This window comes from Sus scrofa, chromosome 1 (genome assembly GCF_054392235.1).
Source record: "Sus scrofa isolate SSC_HxYL_T2T_F1_AM1 chromosome 1, Sscrofa_HxYL_maternal_Yorkshire_Landrace_v2.0, whole genome shotgun sequence".
Taxonomy (NCBI): Eukaryota; Metazoa; Chordata; class Mammalia; order Artiodactyla; family Suidae; genus Sus; species Sus scrofa.
The window spans coordinates 74,958,440-74,979,525 of NC_139383.1; the positions used below are offsets into that span (position 1 = coordinate 74,958,440).

A 21,086-nucleotide genomic window follows, 5' to 3' on the forward strand; every position below is an offset into this window, starting at 1 on the left:
GGGAAGCCAAACACGGGGAAGGCAGGAGGGAACAAAAAACCCAAAGGAATCTGAGAGGAGCTGTACAGACCCTGTTCCCCTGCACCCCACCTTCAGGTTCAGCCCCTCTCATCACGGAGTTTTCGTGGCGGAGATTGGTTGCAATTTTTAGGGAAAATGTACAAGAGGTGAGTTAGTTGGACAATTGACAGCCCTCGCCTGCTCCAGCGAGACTGGAGGCAACTGATATGTCTGCAACCCTCCTCCGCCCCGCACCCTTGCCGGCTGGCACCTCTACTGGTTGCTCCCTTGACAGGGTGACCCAGGCCTTCATCTGTGAGGAGTCTGAACCCTGGTTACCAGGGCCGTGCCGGCTATGATTGCCGGGTCATAGTTGACACTGGGTGTGGGGGCAAACTGAAGCAGCCCTGAGTTCAGTACCTACTCCTGCCTGGCCCATGGTAGGAAGTTGAGGGCCTCCTCCTAAGGAGCAGCATTCATCATCCTGCCAGCACGGCAGCTCCTTTCTTTGCCTGATGCTCTACAGTGTGAGAATCCCCCAAATGACCAGATGGTTGCCCTAGATTTAGGTTGGATGGACTCTTCTTGTGTCCCTGCTGGAAGTATCTCCCTTCTGGGAATTAAGCTCCCTAGAACCACAGAACCTAAAGGTGTAACAAGGGGAAGCACAACTCCCTCGAATGTATGTAGGTCGCTGGGAAAGATGGTGAACAGGGTCCCTCCCACTTCCACTGCCTGGCCTTTCCTCACCTGCATCTCCGGTTCCTGTCCCCTCGGGTGCACAGGTCTGGTCCCCAGCAGGGTTGGTCTAAAGCTGCTCTCTGTGACTCTGCTGAGACCTCCCCCTGGCTGGCCTTTCTCTCCTTCCCTGTTCTGCTCCCGTTACTGGTTACCTCTAGAAGCACCTCCTTGACAAATTACTTGTGCCCAAAAAAGTCTGCTTTCTGGGGAAGCCAACCTAAGACAGACCTGGAGGTCAGGGTGAGTGGGGTGAGCAAAGAGCTCTGATTTTGAATATTTGAAATGGATGAAAGCCAGGGAGTTTGAGAAACTGGATAGAACCTTGAGCTGCAAGTTGAGGGTCCTGCTGATTGAAATGGAAAAATATGGGCCCCCAGCCTTACCACGTGTCTGATGGGGATAATGCTTTAACTTTGAGCATTATGAAAAAATAACTCTCCAAAAGTGTTCATAGCACATTTATTTAGGTCTTTTTTTTTTTTTAAATCTTTTTAGGCCCACACCCACAGCATATGGAGGTTCCCAGGCCAGGGGTTGAATCGGAGCTGTAGCTACCGGCTTATGCCAGAGCCACAGCAATGTGGGACCTGAGCCGCATCTGCGACCTGCACCACAGCTCATGGCAACACCGGATCCTTAACCCACTGAGCAAGGCCAGGGATGGAACCCGCAACCCCGTGCTTCCTCATTGGATTCGTTTCTGCTGCGTCACGACGGGAACTCCCATAGCACATTTCTTAAATGTAGCAAATTTCAAAACCAGAGTAATTATTTACAGATAACATATAATAAGATAATAGGATAACAATAGCTAACGCTTGCGGTGCCTTTCTCTGGCTGTGCCCGCTACTCAGTACTTGCTGAAGTTCTCTCCTCTCATCCTTACATCCATCTCATGCAGAAGGTGTATGATCAGAAATTAGTCCTGTTGTACAGATGCAGCATTGAAGGAGAGAAGGTGATTTGCCTACTTGGGTGGCAGAGCCAGGATGAAACCCAGGCCTATGCTCTGAACTGCCCCCCTGTGTTGCGAGCTGAGACGCAGAAGCCCTGTGGGAGTCTCCCCACCAGCATGTCTGTGGAACTCAGGGTTTTTTCCATTTGCCATTCTGTTTTGCTATTTGCGCACACACACAACCCATGGGTTATTGGAATTGATGGCCCAATGCTACTCCACTGGTCTCCCCAGAGAAGCTGAAGGGAAGCCCCAGAAGCTCCTTTCATTCTACTCCAGTGCAGGAATTCAGCTCATGTTAATATCAGTGGATATTTCTCCTGGCTTCATTTATCTCTTTCATTCGGAAATCTTGGCGTTGCTTGGTTCTTAGCTGTGCTGGTGGGTCTGGCCTGAAGGGCATGGCAGTGGTGTCATCAGCTCCCCCTATCGGTTTGGATGTTCCACATCTCTGTCAGGGCCAGAATCACTACCCTAAAACACCTATAATTAGTGCCCTTTTCTTCAAAGAAGGTTGAAAAGGTAGTTTGTCATCACTCTCTTGATGGCGAAATGAATTTGCATGTGTTTTGGTGCTTTGTGGGTCTGGATTCCCACTAACCCTGGTGTTTGACAGACTAGAGACCTGGGGAGTGAACGTCCTTGTTAGAATGAAAGACTTGGAGGGTGAAGCTTGTGTTTTGGTTGCTGCAGCGGGGGTGGGGGGGGGGTGGTTGTCACGTAGTAGGCGTTCTGTAAATGGTTGTTGAATTCACACACGAACTGATAAATGACCGAAGAGAGCCAGCATCGGTCACAGTTAAGAGCCCAGACCCTGGAACTGCACATCTGGATCCAAATCCCAGCCAGCGGTGGGACCATGGGCAGGTGGCCTAGTTTCTCAGCAGCTTGGTTTTCCCATCTGTGCAATGGGTGTGGCATTAACATACATCCCTCAGGATTGATGGGAGGACTAGATGAGTTAGTATGTATAAGGCACTCAGACCAGGGCCAGGCACACAGTTAGGGTTCTCTCACTGAATTCCTTAGACTGTGACATCTGGGCTGGCATAAACTCTCCTCACAATTGTTGCCCTTTTCTTATACCATCCTGGAGGAAACAAGTTTTGCTGTGTCTGTATTAGCTCAAAACTCCCTCATTTTCCTTCCCCACTCAAGTGTCTGGAGGTGGGATTGGTGGATAGTTAAATCTCTCTTTGCACAGAAAAGTGCTGAGATCCTTAAAAAATCTTTCCTGTAAGGAGCGAGGACAGATATACTTTGTTTTTCTCAAAGCAAAGCTGACAATTGATCACCGCCTGCCAAAACCTCCCTCTGAGGCATCCCTTCTCAAACTTTTAAAACTCTTTCCCTGTCAGCCCTGTCAGAAAGACGAAGTCCAGAGTCATTCTCAAGAGAAAGGAGCGACAGGAATGGGCTGGTGGCTGGAAGCCAGGTGCCTAATGCTTTAGCGCACAGAAGGAGGGACAGCTGGGACTAGCATGAAAAACGGTCTGCGCGCCACCAAAGGTAAGCTGCAAAAGCCACCTCTGTGTACCACTTAGCTCAGAGGGACTGCTTTCCATAGTTTTAGAAAGCTACCTGTATCTTTGTGTATTCGGCAGGTGTGTTCTGAGCACTTACTAGGTGCCAGGTGCTGGGGATGCAGAAATGACAAACAAACATCTCTGCCTGCATGGAGCTTACCCTCCACAATCATTAATGTCTATCCAACACCTGCTGAAAACACTGCTCCCCCCAAGGTTTACTGAATCATAGCAGTTCCTTAGGGATTCTCTACGACTAACCTATGCCCCAGGCTTTCAGCAAGTCAGCAAGAATTTCTTGGCTTCTTTGGCCACGGGGAGAATGTAGCAGGAGCTCTTGCTATCATGTGTGAGTCTCAAGCCTGGCATCCTCTAGTCAGTGGGCGCAGGACTCCACACAAGAGTTAAGTTTCCGAGTTCCTGTTGTGGCTCAGTGGTTAACAAACCCGACTGGTAACCATGAGGTTGCAGGTTTGATCCCTGGCCTTGCTCAGTGGGTTAAGGATCTGGCGTTGCTGTGAGCTGTGGTATAGGTCGCAGATGTGGCTTGGATCCCGCGTTGCTGTGGCTGTGGTGTAGGCTGGCAGCTACAGCTCCGATTTGACCTCTAGCCTGCGATCCTCCATATGGTGTGGGTGCGGCCCTAAAAAGACAAGAAAAAAAAAAAAAAAAGAGTTAAGGCTCCACACCTCACGTCCATCAGGATGGACACACACACACACAAAGACAAACCAAAAATAGCAAGCGTTGGCATAGATGTGGAGATACTGGAAACTTCGTACCCTGTTTGTGAGAATGTGAAATCGTGCAGCTTCTCTGCAAAACAGTATGGAGGTTCCCAAAAAATTAAAACGAGAGCTACTGCATGATCCAGAAATCCCCACTTGTGGGTGTATTTCCAAAAGAATTGAAAGCAAGGTCTCAAAGACATATTTGTGCACTCATGTTCACTGCAGCACTGTTCACACTGGCCAAGAGGGCAGAAGCCCCCGACGTGTCCATCACAGATGAAAGAATAGACAAAAGGTGGCGTATACAGACAATACAAATTTAACCTTAAAAAGGAAGGAAATCTCATCACATACACAACAGGAATGAGCCTGGAGGACCTTATGCTAAGTGAAATCAGCCCATCACAAAAAGACAAAACACGGTATGATTCAACTTATATGAGTTATCTTAAATAGTCAAACTCATAGTTATAGAAAGAAGCATGGTAGTTTCTAGGGGCTGGGGGGAAGCGGAGGGAAAAGGAGGGTTACTATGGAATGGCGATAGTTTCAGGTTTGCAAATCAGAAATGTTCTGGAGAGCTGGTTTTGCAATAACGTGACTATATTAACACTGCTCAACTATCCACTGAAAAGTGGTCAAGATGGTAAATTTTGTTATATATATATATGTTAGAACCCACAATTGTAAGAAAAGGAGAGTTAATGCTCCAGTGGCCAGAGGCTGTGGCTGCTGCCTGGACCCAAGGGGAGGAGTGAGAAGGGGTGTGTGTGTGTGTAGGGGGCAGTGAGAGCCAGGGAGAGTGTGGGTTCTGCTCTGCCTGCATCCTTCCCCAGAGGTCTGGAAGTCCAACTTAACCTGGTCACTGGACAGTCAGGTTATTTTTGCTTGGACGACGTCTCTGGAGGAAGTGGATTGGGGCCCACGGACGGGCAGTGGTCCTTACCAGGTCTCCAAGTCCCCAACTTTCTATCACAAAAGAGGAAATAGAATACAGTGCAAGGCAAGCTTTTAAGAGTTTCAATCCCAGAGCTGCCATTGTGGCTCAGCGGGTTAAGAACCCGACACAGGGTTCATGAGGATGCAAGTTCAATCCCTGGCCTCACTCAGTTGGTTAAGGATCCATTGTTGCCACAGCTGTAGTGTAGTTTACAGACACAGCTCAGATCGGATCTGAGCTGTGGCTGTGGCTGTGGTGGAAGCAGGCAGCTGCAGCTCCAATTTGACTCTTAGCCTGGGAATTCCATGTGCTAGGGGTTTGGCCCTAAAAGGAAAAAAAAAAAAAAAAAAAAAAAAAGAATTCCAATTCCATCTCTGCCACTCAGCTGCGTGGCTTTGAGCAAGGTCCCTCATCTGTAAGATGAGGGCAGTCATAATACTCACATTATGGGTGTGGGGTGAGGACTAAATGAGTCAGCCTATGGAAGGCCTTGGTGTTTTGCCCAGCATACTATGTTAGTGTTTAGAACATCTGGGGATTCTTGACAGGGTTGAAGCTGTATGGGAGACTTCATACTATAGTTAAAGAATGGGGCATCTGGTTGGAAACGTGTCCAGTGAAAAGAAAACCTGGCTACTTCTTCCTCTTTTTTTTTTTTTTTCTTTTTTGTCTTTTTAGGGCCACACCCATGGTATATGGGGGTTCCAGGCCAGAGATCGAATTGGACCTGTAGCCACAGCCACAGCAACTTGGGATCCGAGCCGCATCTGTGACCTACACCACAGCTCATGGCAATGCCGGATCCTTGACCCACTGAGTGAGGCCAGGGATCGAACCCGCATCCTCATGGATACCAGTCAGGTTTGTTAACCACTGAGCCATGATGGGAACTCCAAAACCTGGCTACTTCTGGCCAGGAGAAGCTGCTGGCCTGAACAGGCCCTTCCCAGAGTAGCCTTGTGCACTGTCCAAAGCTGTTTGGCTCAGTTTGGAAGGCCAGCCTGGGAGCTTGGAATGACAGTAGGATGGAGGAGTGGCTGGCACCTCCCCAGCAATGCCTCCCCAGGCCTATTTCATTTTCCTTCTCTACACACCCAGACTGGTGGGTGGGCAGCCATAGGCCACACGTGCAGGAAGCTGTGGGTACCTTGGGTGGGGCCTTGGGACGCACGCCATTTCTGGGGCCCAGTGCCTCCCATCCAGGCTGCAGTCTCCTCTGAAGAGTCACCTGGACCAACTCCTGAGGGTGCATTTTAAAACCGGTTCTTCCAGCCATTAACCCCCTCAATGCCTGACAAAATACACACCCAGGTAGAGCCAATTAGGGTGGGACCAGCGATCAGGACTCTAGGAATTAGGGCCAGCCTCCCCTGCAAGTCACTCAGGGGTTGGGGCCCTGGCAAGCCCTGGCAGCATCAGCTCAGAGTCGCGCTGCACGCAGGCACCACCTCTGCGTCTGGGCGGTGGCTGCTTCTACAGAACCCGACAGAGCTCCACTCTTCTCAGGCTGCTGTAAGGTGATCATGTGTGATTATAACACTGAAGATAGAGGATTCCGGGGAAGGACCACTTCCTGGGCACTTACTCTGTCTGCAGAGCCAGGCACTTCACACTCATCATCTCCATCCTCCTCCTCTCCCCGTGAAGTGGGTACAATTATGTTCTTCCACTTTACAGATGGGAAAATTGAGGCTTGGAGGTGGTAAGGTTCTTGTTGAAGGTCTTCTGCCTTTTTTTTTTTTTTTTTTTTTTGTCTTTTTGCCAATTTTAGGGCCACTCCTGCGGCATATGGAGGTTCCCAGGCTAGGGGTCGAATCGGAGCTGTAGCTGCCGGTCTACACCACAGCCACAGCAACGCGGGATCCGAGCCGCATCTGCGACCTGCACCACAGCTCACGGCAATGCCAGATCCTTAACCCACTGAGCAAGGCCAAGGATTAAACCTACAACCTCATGGTTCCTAGTCAGATTCATTAACCACTGAGCCACGACTGGAACTCCAAAGGTCCTCTGCCTTTAAATGATGGAGATGGAATTTAAACCTAGGACTGTCAGCCTCTAAACCCTACCCACCACCCCTTCCTCTTTCTGCCTCCCACTGAACATAAAATGATCAACCTTAGCTAGTATATTTTGCACTGCCTGCCACACTTATAGGCAATTGCTAGTGTTAAATGTGGATGCTAAAGGCAATGTACTAATGATGCAAAACCGTCAAAATCCTTAAAACTCCTCACCTAAAATAGAATCACATCACTTCTTTTTTCAAAAGTCTTCAGTGACTTCTCTACTTACCAGATCAAATTCAAACTCTTTAGCCTGCACTACACAGCGAAAGTATGACAAAATGCCAAATTCCTGTTGCCCTTTTCTCTTTTAAGCATAATCTTCAGTCTGCAAAGGAAAAAATAGCTCAACTGAGTTGGAACTGGAACCTAAGGTTAGTGAGGAGATACAGGACAGGGTCGGAAGGGGGTCCAGATCCACTTCCCCAACCAGTGCACCCAGCCCTAACCTGCTCCATGGCTGTTGTTAATCTTTCACAGCCCATAGCAACTGGGAAAGAGCCTCCAGGGTGGGCAAAAGTCCTAGTTTTCAAAGGGAGAACACTTTATTTTATTTAATTTTTTTTTTTCCTTTTTAGGGCTGCATCTGCAGCATATGGAAGTTCCAGGGCTAGGGGTTGAATGGGAGTTGCACCTGCTGGCCCATGCCACAGCCACAGCAACACCAGATCTGAGCCGCCTCTGTGACCTACGCTGTAGCTTGCAGCAACGCCAGATCCTTAACCCACTGAGCGAGGCAAGGGATGAAACCCACATCCTCATGGATACTAGTCAGGTTCTTAACCTGCTGAGACACAATGGGAATTCCATCAAAAGGGAGAATACTTTAGATTCTGAAAACACCCACAGTATGAGGGAACCCCAATAAAACTCTAGCGCATGCCATTGGGCAGATGTTTTGTTCCCTTTAAAAATAGGAGCACAGATCCCTAGAGAGCTACGGGATCCACCTGAAACAAATGCCAGTCTCACCTTGTTTCTTCCTCTCATGGGGTCACTGGGCTGGTAGATCAGGGATGCCGATGACATGGGACATCTGGATCTCAGCTGAGAATGCCTCTCACAACATCCTTGTGGACAAAAACTGGAGAACTCTGAGCTAGACATGCTTTTACTGGGAAGCACTCATAACTAATTGACTACGTAACCTGAGAAATGCTGACTGACAGTAACATCAGGAAGTCTGTATGCAGTGGACACCTAGTCTCTGCCCCAAGATGGTTGTCCTGGAAACACACACACACACACACACACACACACACACACACACATTATTGCTTTTTAGGGCCGCACTCGTGGCATATGGAGGTTCCCAAGCTAGAGGTCTAATCAGAGGTACAGCTGCCGGCCTGCACCACAGCCACAACAACGAGGAATCCTTAACCCTCTGAATGAGGCCAGGGATTGAACCTGCAACCTCATGGTTCCTAGTTGGACTCGTTTCCACTGCACCACAATGGGAACTCCTGTTGTCTTGGATATTTTTAAAATCAATAACATCAAGGGCAGATGATGCTGCAGTGGGTGAGAAAATTAAGTTTGGTTGCAGAAATAGGACCCAGGCAGACTGAAATGGTGGGTAGGATCTAATAGTATGAAGCTTAGTTGGGATAAATACAACTTCTGGACTTTGGTTTAGTCTATGACATGGGGTGAAAAGGACTTAAAATGTTTGGTGGACTATAAGGTCTGTGTGAGTTAGCAGGAATCAGGCTCACGACTCCCTCCTCCCTTCAGGATGCTCTGTCTTCCAGAGGATCAGATCCAGATGTGACCCAGCTACCAATCTCTGGACAGGTTCTGGAACGTGCATGGAATTTGGAGTGTCCTGGATACCCAGAGCATGGGGGTGGTAGCCAGTTCTCCTTGGCTCTTGGAATCCAAGCCTTTTAAAGGTAAAGTACAGAGCAAGGACCCTCAGCCCAGGCCTGAGGGCTGCACCGTGCCTGCTGGCCCTTGAAATTCCATGTGCCTTCATTCTAGTGGCTGCCCAGCCCACTCTGCCCAACATGATGGGTTTAGAGTGCAGGGCTGTGTGTTTGCCTTCTAGAAGCCCTGCGTAGAAAGAGAGGGAGATTAGTGTACCCCAGGGTCAATTTAGAAGGTGACAGAAGCTGGTGACAGCTCTAAGGAGAGATGGAGTGCAGGGGAGTACCTGCAAGCCTGAGAGACGGCAGCTCTGAGCCTGGATAGGCTCCAGTGTGGGGAGGCCGGGCATGTCAGGACTTCTGGTCTCCAGGGCTGGCTGGGCCTGCTTTCCCCTAGGCCAGATGTTCAGCCTCCCGTCTGCTCTGCAGGGCAGGCAGCGGGCCCTGCAGGCTGTGCTTCCTGGACTACTGGGTCAGTTGGCTATTGCTGTTGCCAACTGGAGGCTCTGGCAAGAGATTGGAGCATGGGTGGGACTGGGAGGAAACCCGGTGTTCCTTCTCCTCCTCTGCCTTAGATGTCATCTTTGGCCACTGCTTCATTTCTCCTGTGACCCCCGATTCCTGCTGTGGCCCCAGTTTCCTTCCTATGACCTCGGTGCCTGATCTGGCAGAGCCACGTCTTCCCTGTGCCCCTCCAGCCCTGGGCAGTGGTGGCTTCCCTTCCTACTCCTACTCATTGCTGAGTTGTCTCAATTTCCCCTGGTTGACTTCTTCACCTTTTCCATCACCTGTGTCGTCAATTCCTTGCATTAAATTCCTCCTGTTTTCTGAGTTCCCATTGTGGCCCAGTGGTTAATGTAATCCTACTAGGAACCATGAGGTTGCAGGTTCGATCCCTGGCCTTGCTCAGTGGCTTGAGGATCCGGCGTTGCCAAGAGCCGTGGTGTAGGTTGCAGACGCAGCTCCGATCCTGTGTTTCTGTGGCTCTGGTGTAGGCCTGTGGCTACAGCTCCGATTTGACCCCTAGCCTGGGAACCTCCATATACCGCGGGAGCGGCCCTAGAAAAGGCAAAAAGACTAAAAAAAAAATCCCTCCTGTTTTCTATCCTCAGATGTTGGTTTCTGTTTTCCTGACTCACACTGAAATCAACATGCATTGAGCACTATTATGTATGCATTGATTTCCTAGAGCATCAGTTTTATATTCAGACTTGATCTCATACTTATAACAGTCCTTAATATAGAGAGGCAACTGAGAGAGTGGCTACATAATTTTCTAAGGTTACCAGCTAACAAGTGGTAGAATGACTGGGATTTGAGTCTAAGTTTGTTTCGCTCCCAAGTCGCTTCTCTTTTCTAACATGCTTCCTGTCTTCTGGAAAGACTTCTTGCACAACCGTGTGGGAAACATTTGATGCACTGTGGGAAGCCAGCGCAAAGGGAGTTCTGGGGTGAGGATGGCTCTGGCAGGCCCCTCCTCATTGCTAGGGAGCCCTGAATAAATAGAACTTTTTAAACTCTCATTTTAAGTCTTTTCAGAAAATCTCAGTAGAAAGAAATCTCAGCGTCCACATCAGACTGCCATTCAGACTGCTTGAAATAGATGTAAATTGTGAGGCTAAATGGAAAGCTGGGTGAGACACTATGATTTTTTGGAGAAACAAGAAGCCAGGCCAAAAGGAAATGCCTGCTATAATTAGACAATATGGAGATTTAATTCAGTTAATAGTAACACAAATAATTCTCCCCTTCTCTCTCCCTTCCTCCCTCTCTCTCTGTTTTTGTCCTTCATTTCTCTTTTAAAACCTTAAACCAGGAGTTCCCATCATGGCGCAGTGGTTAACGAATCCGACTAGGAACCATGAGGTTGCGGGTTCGATCCCTGACCTTGCTCAGTGGGTTGGGGATCTGGCGTTGCCGTTACTGTGGTGTAGGTTACAGACGCAGCTCGGATCTGATGTTGCTGTGGCTCTGGTGTAGGCCGGTGGCTACAGCTCCGATTCGACCCCTAGCCTGGGAACCTCCATATGCTGCATACAGCCCTAGAAAAGACAAAAAAAAAAAACAAAAACAAAAACAAAAAAACCCAACAAATGAACAAACAAAAAACCCCCCTCGTAACCCAGTGTCTCCCAGCTGATGCTCTTGCATTGCAAGCTAGATTTCTTCCCAAGGCAAAGAATTCTGGTCTTTTCCCAATTCATGGGGTATTAGGTGGGGGTAGGGAGTAGGAAATTAGGTATGATTTTTCCCTATTTTAAGAATTTTTGAGTTTAGTTTTTCTTAAAAATCACCTTATCTGGACTCAAATCTAGGCTCTAGTGTGAAATGCAACCTGATTTACTGTGTGTTTACTTATGAATAATTGAAGATGTTCCATGAAGTGACAGGACTACAGTCATTCTGCCTTTGAGCAATCTCACAGGAGTTTCTGTTGTGGTTCAGTGGGTTAAGAACCTGACTAGTACCCATGAGGACACAGGTTCAATCCCTGGCCTCACTCCATTGATTAAGGATCTGGCATGGCTGTGCGCTGTGGGGTAGGTCACAGATGCGGCTTGGAACTTGTGTTGCTGTGGCTGTGATGATCCATCTGATTCAATCCCTGGCCTGGAGCTCACAAACAACTGCCCTGCACCATCTCTGTGCGTTCAGATTCCGGTGCAGTGGGGGAGCCACTGTGAGGTGTGGCAGTAGGGACCCTCCACGCACACTGTTGCACACCAGCCCAGGACACCAAGCAGCCCTTGGAAAACAACAGTGTCCCAGGCAGTGGAATCTGCTCTAGGTAGCATGACCCACGTACATCTTGGAGGGTGTTCTGGAATGACCCGGCAGTGTCGAAAAGATTTAGGAAGTACCTACCTTGCTTGGTGTAGGGAGGGAGACTGTCATGGGTCAGTAGCATCATCTGCCTTTGCAGCACTCCTTGAACAAACTCAGAAGGCAGCCAAGAGCTGTGAGTAAGTGCTTGCCAGTTCACCTTCCAGCCTGGCCGTGACGGGGCGTCCATGTGGGTCCGTGCTCTAGGAGTGGTGGGGGACACCAGCACTGGTTCAGGGTGGAGAACCCTCCCTTGAACATTCCCCTGGAGCCTGAGCCCCCCTCCCGCACTGGTTGCTAATGACCTCCTGCATGGGAGAAGATGACAGTCCCTCACATTGGCCTATCTCACTGTGTGCTTTGCAAAGGACAAAATCACTTCCTTGGGAATCAATCGTTGGTGGCATTTGAAGATCGCATCCCCAACCCCACCTTGTTCCACCGGACGGCTGTGTTCAATATTTGCACGACAGCCAGAGAGGGGTTAATGGGATCCAAATCCATCCTGTAGGTGATGGTCTTTTATCAATTCTATTGAGTCACCAGTACAGGCAGGTTGCAGGCCAGTTTTCCAGAACAGCCGATATTTAATAGACTACCTCAGATGATTAAGTGAAATGGTTTCTTGGAGCACTTCCAGACGTAGCTCTAAAAGTTGTCTCAGCTAATTATCTCAAAAGAAGAGAACCATAATGCCACTTGCTAGTTCAAAGATGGTTTCTGCCAAGACTAGGGCTTCTAAACATAGGCTCTGCCTGCCCATAAGGTGTATGGTGAGGCCTCAGTGGGACAGTGAGCACCTTAGGTTTACACAAAGTTGTATGGATTTATCTCTGTGTTCCTCAGGTTCCCAAGTGGATCCAGGACCTAACAGAGAATAAAACTGCTGGGAGTTCTCATAGTGGCTCAGTGGTTAACAAATACGACTAGGAACCACAAGGTTGTGGGTTTGATCCCTGGCCTTGTTCAGTGAGTTAAGGATCTGGCGTTGCCATGAGCTGTGGTGTAGGTTGCAGACGTGGCTCGGATCCCACGTTGCTGTGGCTATGGTGTAGGCTGGTGGCTACAGCTCTGATTAGACCCCTAGCCTGGGAACCTCCATATGCCGTGGGTGTGGCCCTGGAAAAGACAAAAAGACAAAAAGACAAAAAACAAAACAAACAAACAAAAAGAATAAAATTGCCAACTTGGATTTGGGGTGTCATTTATCCTACGGGCCCATTTCTACAGTCTCTGATTGATTTTTCATTTTGATCTCTGCTTTTATCCTCTTACTCCGGGTAGCCTTTTATGAATGGACCGTTGGACCTAAGCAAGCTGCTGGCTGGTTTATCAAACTGTTTTTGCTGCTGAGAAAGAAGCTGCATCATTTGTCTGGGATGCTAACAAACACCTCATTGCCTGTGTCTCCCCTCCCCACCCAACATGAAGACATTCAAATCTAAACCTGGAATAGTGTGGCAACGTTCCGCAAATCTGAGCTCCCCCCTCCACCCACAGATTACATTTAAAGTCAGGTTTCCAAACATCTGAGGACAGTGTCTGTCGAGTGTCTCCGTGGGATTACTAAATTACACTCAGCTTCCTGCCGTGAGGTCTTTTCATCCCCACACCCTAGCAAATAACTTGGCAATTAATACAATCCAGTAACCACCTTATGACAACTTTTAATTTTGAATGTCAGGGTAACATTTTCCTCACTCTCCTCTACCTGCGATTTCCTGAAGTTTCAAGGTTTGGGCTGTCCCGCCTTTCCCTCTCATTCAGCTTCAAACTGGGCAGGGCTAGGGGTAGTGAGAATATTCATGTGAACATCTGAGCGAAGCACTTCTGCCTACTTCCTTTCGAAGTGTACCGGTCAGATGTAAGCAGCAAAGTCAACAAGGGCTGTACTGATCTGAAGGCTGTCATGTTTGAGAGTCCAGAATCATAGAAATGAGGGCTGATTGTCTCCTGGCACTCTGTGGTGTCTCCAGAAAACAAAGCCCCTTTGTTTGGGAGGTCCTTTAACCCTTCCACATTCATTCTCTCTTCCCCTAGGGGCCCACCTGGAAGGGAGTTTAGTGGGGGTGAGTCAGTAGCACCTGTATCCACCGTCCTCCTGGGGAACTTGCACCTGCATCTCTGACCATTCTTGTCCCAGTGACTCACATCTGGATCTCTGTCCATTCTTGTCCCAGTGGCCAGCTCACCTCAGGTGGATGCAGGCAACCATGGTGACCTTCCACCCTAGTACCAGAAGACTGAGCTCCTTTTCTTGCTCTGTCACTAGTTATGTGACCCCAGACAGGACACCTTCCTTCCATTGCTATCAAGTGGAGATAATGATGCCTACATTGCAGGGTGTTGAAATGATTAACTTAGGTGAAATACACAAAGTGGTTAGTATATCTATGCTAGCTTTCTTCTTATTTATAAAATGGGGGTAATAAAACCTAACTATATATCATAATATGTAATAAATATAATACAGTATATAGTATAATAGTGTAGTTCTACTTAGTCATGGCCTAATAAGTGTTGCCTTCCACTGGAAGTTTGCAGGGAGTGACATGCAAATATTTTCTCCCATTCAGTATGTTGTTTTTCCATTTTGTTAATGATTTCTTTTGCTGTGCAAAAGCTTTTAAGTTTAGTTAGATCCCATTTGCTTATTTTTGCTTTTATTTCTATTACTTTAGGAGGTGGATCCAAGAAGATATTGCTGTGATTTATCAGAGTGTTCTATGTTTTCCTCTAAGAGTTTCGTAGAATACCATCTTACATTTAGGTCTTTAATGCATTTTGAGTTTATTTTCCTGTATGGTGTTAGAGAATATTCTAATTTCATTCTTTTACATGTAGCTCTCCAGTTTTCCCAGCACTTCTTATTGAAGAGACTCTCTTTTCTCCATTGTATGTTATTGCCTCTTTTGTTGTAGATTAATTGACCATAGGTGTGTGGGTTTATTTATGGGCTTTCTATCCTGTTCCATTGATCTATAAGTCTTTGTGCCAGTGCCATACTGTTTTGATGACTGTAGCTTTGTAGTATAGTCTGAAGTCAGGGAGCCTGATCCCTCTACCTCTGTTTTTCTTTCTCAAGGTTGCTTTGGTTATTTGGGGGTTTTATGTTTCCATACAAATTTTTAAGATTTTTTTGTTGTTGTTGTTGTTGTTCTAGATCTGTGAAAAATGCTGTTGGTAATTTGATAGGTATTATTTTGAATCTCTAGATTACTTAGGGTAGTATGGCCCTTTTAACAATATTGACCATTCCAATCCAAAAACATGGTATATCTTTCCATCTGTTTGTATCATTTTTTATTTCTTTCATCAGCATCTTGTAATTCTCAGAGTATGGGTCTTTTGCCTCTTTAGGTAGGTTTAGGGAATTTTTTTAACCTGTGATCACAAAAGATGGACTTCTTGCAAAAGATAGGTTCTGTATCTTCTGGATCCAACATCTTGTTTAATCAAAAAATAATGTCATTTTAGAGTGTATATGGCTTTTTATCTCATATGTCTGCTATTCAGGATCATTGAGACAAACAAGAAAGAAATGAAGAGATCTTTGTCCAGATAGTCACATATTTTTTTACCACCTTCTGCTGAAATTGGACTGGAATCTTTATCTTTGACATTCCAGTGTGTACACTTTATCTTTACCCTCAGAGACCAATGCCTCCAGTTTCACATCCAGCAGCATATGCAAGAGTATGTATTATATATATGCTACCCACTGTGCATGTTTTTTTCTCTTTAATCCTCACCACAACTTTTAAAGGTAGGTATTTTCCCCTCCATTTTAGAGATGAGAAGACTGCGACTCAATGTCATTAAGTTAACTGGCTTATAGTAATATGTAGAACTGGGAATCAATGGCCACGTCAGATAACTGAAAAGATCGTGCTCTTTCTAATCCTTATATCACCTTCACTTCTCATCCCCAAGATGTCTGGAGCATTCTATGGTGGCAGGATCTCATACTCCATGCCTTTTTTTTTTTTTTAACCTCCATAAATTTATACCTGTCTTAGTGGTGTAGATTGAATGTTTGTGTCTCTCCCAAATTCATTTGTTGAATCCTAATCCCCAGTGTGATGACATTAAGAGGTGAGCCTCTGGGAGGGAAGGAGATCATTACAGTGGAGGCTTCCTGAATGGGATTCATACCCTTATAAAAGAGCCCTCAGAGATTTCCCTCATCTCTTCTGCTATGTGAGTTCATAGCAAATACCCAGCCATCTCTGAACCAGGAAGAGAGCCCTTACCAGACATTGAATCTGCTAGTGCCTTGATCTGGGATTTCCCAGCCTTCAGAACTGTGAGAAATTATTTATGTTGATTAATACCCACCTGGACTGGCATTTTGATATAGCAGCCTGAATGGACTAACCCTTAATAAAAGATCATTTCAATCAACACACAGAAAGCATTTGATAAAATTCAGCACACATTCATGATTAAAACTCTAAGCAAGTAGAAACTTCCTCAAGTTTATAAAAGACATCTATAAAAAGCCCAATAATAGGGAGTTCCTATTATTCCATTGTGGTGCAGTGGAAAGGAATCTGACTAGTATCCATGAGGATGTGGGTTTGATCCCTGGCCTCTCTTAGTGGGTTAGGGATCCAGCATTACCATGAGCTGTGGTGTAGGTCATAGAAGCAACTCAGATCTGGCATCGCTGTGGCCATAGCATAGGCTGGCAGCTGTAGCTCCAATTTGACCCCTAGTCTGGGAACTTCCATATGCTGAGGGTGCAGCCCTAAAAAAAAGCAAAAACAAAACAAAAACAACAACAAAAAAAGAACCCCCTCCCCAAAAAATCCAATAATAAACATCACACTTAAAGGTGAAAGATTAAACTTCCTTCCTATGATCAGATGGTAAGGATGCCTGCTTTCACTTCTATTCACTGTTGTACTAGAGGTCCTAGCCATTGCAATCAGGCAAGAAAAAGAAGTGAAAGGAGTACAGGTCAAGAAAGAGCAAATAAAACTGTCCCTATTTGTACATGTTATGATTGTTTATACATAAAATCTCAAGAATCTCCAACATAATGAATAGAACAAATAAGTGAATTTAGGATACAAAATTATTATAAGAAAATCAATTATATGGTTATGCATTAGCTGCAAACAATGGGAAAAGGAAATTTTTAAAAAGCAATCCCACTTATAACACCACGAAACATAAAATAGCTGGAAATACATTTAATAAAAGATGTTCAGATCTTCTGTGCTGAGAACTACAAATCAGCACTGAGAGAAATTAAAGAAGATACAATTAGACAGAAAGCTATAGTGTGTTCATTGATTGGAAAACTCAATATTTCCCCCAACTGACCTATAGAGTCAACATATTCGCAATCAAAATCCCAGGAAGATCTTTTGTAAAGATTGACAATCTTATTCTAAAATGTATATGGAAATGTAAAGGATGTACGATAACCAAATCTAACATAAAAAAGAACAAGGCTGGAGGACTTACTCTATCTGATTTGAAGCCATTATGGAGCTACTGTTAATCAAGACAGCTTTGTGCAATACTTTGCAAAAGAGTTTGGTAGTCTCTTAAAAAGTTAAATATCCGACTACCAAATGACCCAGCCATTCTATTCCTAGGTATTTATGTAAGAGAAATGAAAACATATGTCCACAGAAGGCTCGTACACAAACGTTCATAGCAGCCTTATTTGAAATGGTTCCAAGTGGGTAACAACCCAAATATCTGTAATAGGTAAATGGATAAAGAAATAATGGAATGCTTCTCAGCAAGAAAAGAACCATTACCACATGCACAAACATGGATGAACCTTAAAACCATGCTACTGACTGAGAGAAGCCAGTTGCTTCCCCCTAAAAATACAGTATGATTTCATTTATTTAAAAATTTTAAATGTGCACACTAATCTATTAGGATTGAAAGCAGATCAGTGGCTGTCTCAGGAAGGAGGTAGATAAAGGGATAGATTATACCGGGGCACATGGAAACCTTTGGAGGTTATGGAAGAAAACATTCATTATCTTGATTATGGTAATAGTTTCATGGGGGTAAACATTTGCCCAAACTCATCAACTATACAATTCTAGGTTTTGCAGTTTATTGAATGTCAATTACCTTAGTAGATCTGGAAAAAATAATGTCCTGGCCCATTTGTTCAGAGCTTGTTCCCGGTTTCCTAAGGATCAGATCATACGTAGTAAAATAACCAAGAGATTTTTTGAGAACTTGAAGAAGGAGCACCTATAGGAAGTTCCATCAAGATTAGACTCATTTTCTTTCATAAAGGGTTCTTGACTTGGGAGAGCAAAGGAGTGTGTAGGCACCTGCTGAAGGGACATTAGCAGGCATTTCACGTGATTTCCCAGTGACTGGGAACAGGACCTGGAGGTGTAGAGGTGCATGGACTTCCTGAAGATGCAGGTGGATGACCCAGATGTGCAGATAAAGGGCCTGACCTCACCTGGAGGGTGGTATCTGCTGACAGCTACCTGCCCTCGCCTTGGCCCACTTCTGCTCAGCATTTTCCTCACTGACTTAAATGAGAACATAAATTATATGCTTGTTAACTATACATACAGCAAATATCTATTGAGTGCTACAGTGTGGTAGGCGCTCTACTGGCCCCGCACACATGGATCTCAGAAGGAGGTGACTGCCCACTTGGAGCTTGAGGGAGAAAGAAAAGCAGTGCAACAGACATACTCACAAATACCTCCTTTGAAAGCTTGATTTGCATGAAGATCCTGGCATCTGAGGCAGAGCATGGAATTCCAGGAACAGCTACGAGGACTGAGTGCAGGGGGTGGGGGATGTGAGCTCAGGGGACCCGAGGGCTGGATGCATCTGGCCTGGTGGGAGGGAGAGGGTGGAGAAGTGAGGGGTTGGGAGGGATTTGAACTCTGGCTCTGAGAGGAGGGCAGCAATGGAAGAGTAGAGTGGGGAGTGACATGGGCAGATTGGTGGTTATAATCTGGTGAAGGCACAGGAGGCTGGTGGCCCAGGAGAGAGAGGACAGGGCCTGAGCTGGATGAGGGGTGAGGGCCACACATACAACCTCTCAAGTATGCTCCTCACACCTGGCCTCAGCCCCCGGCACAGTCGCCTGTGACACTATGCTCTGTCCCAGGAGGGTGGAGGCAGCTGCTCTCCAGCCCCTTGTCCCCACCCCTGCCCTCCAGCTCAGGCTATTTCTGTCCCAGTTTGTGACTGTGAGCAACAAGTATCTGAGCTTATCTCTGAATGTCCCAAACTGTGCCCCTTAAAAAACAACAACAACAACAACAACAACAACAGCAACCCTGTGGATTTCAGTGTCAACAGATCTGACTACAAATCTTGTGTCCATTACTTATTAGCCATGACTTAGGGGAAGTTACTAAACTTGCTGAGCCTCAGTTTTCTCTCTCTAAAATGGGCATAAAAGTATCTGCCACTGTATAGTTATTGTGAGGACTTAGGCCTTTTTATTCTGTAAAATGTAGGTCTTTCCTCAGCTTTTGCCCCAATGAATCAGAATTGCTTTCTGGCCTTTGAGACATGGGAGGCAAATGACAATGACATTAAGAAATGTAAATGATCAGTATTGGAAATGTTAAAAAAAATCAACTTTGGAGTCCCTGCTGTGGCACAGTGGGTTAAGAATCTGACTACAATAACTTGGGTTGCTGTAGAGGCGCAGGTTCAATTCTGGCCCAGGAACTTCCATATGCCATGGCTGTGGCTGTTAAAAAATAATAATAATAAAAAGAAATAAAAATCAACCTCTAGGAACAGGACATCTCTAGATGCAAGGTTTAGTGCAATCACCCTGTTCCGTTAGGATGAGCATCATAAAGTCTCGAGTGGGAGGGGTCCTCAGGGCCCCCACGCTGAGCTTGAGGGGACATGGGGTGGGGGGCTCTCCTGCATGAAGCAAGCTGTCCTGTCCTGGAGACTCTTGCTTAGAGGTTCTCAACTGGAGGTGATTTCCAAGAAGCACTGGCAATGTCTGCAGACATTTGGTTGTCATGACTCAGCGACAGTACTGGCTTCTGGTGGACAGTAGTCAGGGACACCAGGACAGTCACCCATAACAAAGAATCATCCAGCAGAAAAGGCTGATAGTGCCAAGATTGAGGAACCCTGGGCTAGTAAGAAAGCTGGCTTTGAATTCCAGTTCTATCATTTATAGCTGTGTGGCTTTGGACAAGTTACTTACCTTCTCTGTACTTGTTTTTAACCTCTGTAAAATGAGGATGATAATAAGAGTTAGTACGGCGGAAGACTCTTGTGAGCCTTAAGTGAATCCATAGTACGTGCAGTGTTGAGATCCGTGACTGGGCTGTGGGGAAAACCCACCTAGGAGTTTGGTATCGAACAACCCCTCATTAGAACCATCGCTCAGAGGTCATAGCTCTTCCCCTGGGGACTACCCCACCCCCAAATCATTCTTCTCTTCTCTGGGCTGCACAAACCCATTCTCTGTAACTGACATAGCTCCGAGATATGCTACCAAGCTGGTCTCTTTTCTAGAAGGATTCTGTCATGTCAGTATTGAAATAAGCCTCTCACAATTATACCCAACAAACCAGATGTCCTGAGAGCACAGAAGGACCATGCCATCACCTTCCTGGACTAAATAGGTGCGCCCTTTGGTGAAGGCTGTCTTTATGAGGTTGGCTTTTATGACAAGAACTGTGTGCTGCCATTGGCCACTCACACTTTGGCCAACTGGAAACTCCTTGCCTTTATTCCACAGAGGAGGGGGTCCCAAGGCGCCAAGTGCTCTGGGCTAGAAATCACAGAGAATGGTGTTCCAATGACAAAGGATGTACTAAAAAGTGATTTCCCGCTTAGCCTGAAAATTCAGTAAAACAAAACCCTGCTTTCCTTGAGGTTAAGTGGGGTATTGAGCTGGAAAGACCTTCCCAGAAAAGCCATGTCACCAAGTAGGAGACTCTGACACCTGCATGCCTCATGCCTCTCCCCTACCTCCACCCCTCGTTTGGGTCATTAGTCTGATTCATTATTTTTATCATTTCCTAAAGCCCTCAGGGAGTAGCCTCGTCTAGAAACAGGAGCTCCTGAAAGATTCTCCTTTGTCTAACAACTTCATCTCCCAGAAGCCTGGAGAGTGACTGTTTGACACATAAAATTGGGACTCTGGCTACCGTAAATCGCAAGAGTAAGTTCACTTCCAAACTTCCCTACGTCTCAGGGGAGCCCACTTAAGCCTTCCTCCCATAGACCCCTGGGAGGATCTGTTAAACTGTAATGGCCTCAATTTTGCCCAATTAACCTCACCCTGGGCTCCCTTCTGCCCTCAGCTCTGCGTTGGCAGCTACTGCTGATTCCAGGTACAGCAGTGGGCAGGTAACAGTGGAAACGAATTTAGTGGATCAAAAGGAAAAATGTTACCCATGTCCTCCAAGCGTGAGGGGAGCAATAACCTGCAAAGGCAAGCTGA

At 46.4% G+C, this 21,086-nt stretch overlaps 1 long non-coding RNA gene across 7 annotated transcripts in view; it reads left to right on the forward strand.

Annotated features, from left to right (window-relative positions):
- Positions 1–21,086, forward strand: part of LOC106508915 (uncharacterized) — a 70,752-nt gene that overhangs the window by 15,694 nt on the left and 33,972 nt on the right. For 3 of the 7 annotated variants that reach the window (XR_001306053.3, XR_014806993.1, XR_014806994.1), the window contains exons 2-4: positions 3,055–3,205; positions 4,179–4,375; positions 8,697–8,854. This is a non-coding gene — a long non-coding RNA (uncharacterized LOC106508915). Of the gene's footprint in view, positions 1–3,054; positions 3,206–4,178; positions 4,376–8,696; positions 8,855–20,667; positions 20,805–21,086 lie in introns of all 7 variants that reach the window. The other 4 variants (XR_014806996.1, XR_001306052.3, XR_014806992.1 and 1 more) reach the window with 3 other exon arrangements.